This window comes from Arachis ipaensis, chromosome B04 (assembly GCF_000816755.2).
Source record: "Arachis ipaensis cultivar K30076 chromosome B04, Araip1.1, whole genome shotgun sequence".
Lineage (NCBI taxonomy): Eukaryota > Viridiplantae > Streptophyta > Magnoliopsida > Fabales > Fabaceae > Arachis > Arachis ipaensis.
The window spans coordinates 64,303,827-64,307,059 of NC_029788.2; the positions used below are offsets into that span (position 1 = coordinate 64,303,827).

At 38.7% G+C, this 3,233-nt stretch overlaps 1 long non-coding RNA gene across 1 annotated transcript; it reads left to right on the forward strand.

Annotated features, from left to right (window-relative positions):
* On the forward strand, positions 1,807-2,533 carry LOC110270657. Its single transcript, XR_002360297.1, has 2 exons — positions 1,807-2,101; positions 2,298-2,533. It is a non-coding gene; the product is annotated as an uncharacterized LOC110270657 (long non-coding RNA).

A 3,233-nucleotide genomic window follows, 5' to 3' on the forward strand; every position in this document is an offset into this window, starting at 1 on the left:
AAATCAATGTGAGTAGCCCTTTTATAAATTGAGACCTTGGCCTTTGAATGAATGCAACATAACTAAGGATAGGATTAAGTGTTCACACATGTATGAATGTTTTAATGTCATGAAAAACTATTAGATCCTTGAGGGTTCTTTCAAGTATAAGCTTCAGAGGTCCTTTCTATTGATTGTCACCTTAAAGTAGTAAGAGTTGTTTCACTTTCTCTTTGGTTGTGCTTTCTTGACCACAACTCTAAGTGTTTTGTCTCAAGACATCCCTTTAATTAAGCTTTCAATTAGCACTCCTAAACCAGTTATCTTTAGGGTACTGGGTGTTGAATCACCCCTAAGAATCTACTTGCCTAGGCCTCTTCTTGACACATCTTCACCACAAGCATCTACTAGGATCCTTAACCCTCCTTTTTTGAGCTTTTTAATGTTTCTTTTCCATCCAAGTAGTTGATGCTTAGAGCCTTGGGTCTTTATTGCTTACTACTTCATGGTTCTATGGATATTCAAGGAACACCCTTTAACCTTTTCTTGTTATACCTTCTAAGACTAGTTACATTCCATGACTTATTTTCTTTTTAGTTCATTCAAGGTTCTACACTTAGTTTCTTATTCCTTAGTTTGTTGGATGATCTATCTTTGGCGTTGGTTTCTCTTACGTCCTGTTTTTGCACAACTAACAGTAACTCTTATGGAAACAAACTATACTTTGTTTATGTTGAAGAAGACTTGAAATACATTGCATTTTCTTTCTTGTAATCTAAAGGACTCATAAAGACTTCAAACATGAAATAAAACTAAGAAGAAAACCTAAACTATCCTAGCATGACTATTTATTTTGACAGAAAATAAATCAACAAAAACATACACATGATTTCAGAAATTAGAGATTGTCAAACATGGGACTCAACAACCTTAAGCAGCTTCATCTTCAGTTCATTGGCCCCTTTCCTTTGTCCTTATTCTTGGAAGGGGAAGAGCCACCTTCATCTTGCATGGAGGAATGATGAGAGGATAATTTATACGCTTTTTGGCATTGTTTTTACATAGTTTTTAGTATGATTTAGTTAGTTTTTAGTATATTTTTATTAGTTTTTAAATAAAATTTACATTTCTGGACTTTACTATAAGTTTGTGTGTTTTTCTGTGATTTCAGATAATTTCTGGCTGAAATTGGGGGACTTGAGCAAAAATCAGATTCAGAGGCTGAAGAAGGCACTACAAGAAAAAAGGTTTATGGACACGCTTTTTTTTTGCTACGCTTTAAAAGCGTGGCCAAAAGTGGTCTATGGCCACGCTTTTGTGAGGGTGGCGCTTGAATAGAGATTTGGCCACGTTTTTTATTGCTACGCTTCAAAAGCGTGGCGAAAAAGGTCAATGGCCACGCTTTTTTGAGGGTGGCAGTTGATGCAAGATTTAGCCACGTTTTTTTCTGCGACGCTTATAAAGCGTAGCCATAGAGAGATTTTGGCACGCTTTTAAAGCGTGGCAACAAAAATCTATTATTGTAGCGTTTGAAAAGCGTAGCCGTTTCCTAGAAGCCTTTTGGCACGCTTCAAAAGCGTGGCCAAAAGGTTACCTCAGAAAAAAAAAATAAAAAATGTTTGAGTCTCTTGTAACTTAAAACTTTTTGGGATTAAAGAATAAAGAGCTCGTATACTAACTCCTTCATCAGAAGCTCCTTCGAAGACCCTAAACCCTAACTCCTCCTTCTTCAAACATTATTAAGCCCTAACTCCTGCGACGACGAACCACTCCTGCGACGACGGCACCCCTGCGACGACGAACCACTCCTGCGACGACGGCACTCCTGCAACGACGACACCCCTGCGACGACGAACCACTCCTGCGACGACGACACTCTGTGAAGAACCTAGCTGCGCTCGCGATGCCTCCGCCGGTTCCGGCACCCCTAACCCTCATTCTGCGGTGACTCTCTTGCAGTGACTCCCTCCGCTCAGTTGCCGTCGCAAACTTGCCGACGATGAAGCCTTTGCCGCCGCTCCCTTCCGTTTCTGCAAACCCTTGACTCGTTCGGCGCCGCTCCCTTCCTGCTTAGCTTTGGAAGAAAGTAGACTCTCCACGCATTTGAAAAGTCCTGTTCTTTGTAAGTCCTGTTCTTATTCCTTTAATTTCTTTTATTTCTTTTTTATTTCACACTTTCTGTAAAAGATTTGAAAAGAACTAGGGGACAATTTTTTATACTTCCAAAATAAGGGTTGTTTTCGTAACTAGAGTTAGTGCAATGCGAAGTATTGAAAATTTGTTAATAAGGTTTTGGCTATTCACTTTTGGATCGCCAGGTTATTCCTGGATACGGACATGGTGTTTTGCACAAAACAGATCCAAGATACACATGCCAGAGGGAGTTTGCTTTGAAGCATTTGCCAAATGATCCATATTTCCAGCTGGTAATTGTTTATTTCCTAATGTCAATATTATTTCCTAGGGGAGTTAATGAGCCAACAAATGTTGTAACTAACCTTCCAAATGGTGAATATTTGGAGAAGCATTTTCTCGTGTGATCTTTGTCATTGAAGTTACTGAGTGCCTTGTTGATTGGTTGAGTTTTTCTGTAGCACGATTGGAATTGTTGGTGCTAATTGGAGGCTTCCATGAATTTCCAAAGCTTTTATTTGTCACTGAGGTCTGAAAAAGGATAAATATTTAAACTAGAATAAAACATTATGAGTAGCAAGTCTGAATATTTAAACTTAATTAAATGACGTTATGATAATATATGTATAGGAAATATAATATCTGTTGGAACTTGGTGAGAGAAAAGAGTGTGAATGGAAGAGTTGAAAGTTGAAACCTGTGCAAAAGGATTACTGAATCCTATTCCAGCAGGATCGAGAACCGACAGATGATTAGCCGTGTGGTGATAGTGCATTTTGGACCATTTTTACTGAGAGGACGGGATGTAGCCATTGACAACGGTGATGTCCAACATACAACTTGCCATGGAAAGGAGTATGAAGGATTGGATGAAAGCAGTAGGAAAGTAGAGATTCAGAAGGAACTAAGCATCTCTATACGCTTATCTGAAATTCTCACCAATGAATTACATAAGTATCTCTATCTTTATTTTACGTTTTATTTATCTTTTAATTATTAAAACTCTATAACCATTTGAATTTGCCTGACTGAGATTTACAAGGTGACCATAGCTTGCTTCTAGCCGACAATCTCCGTGGGATCGACCCTTACTCACGTAAGGTTTATTACTTGGACGACCC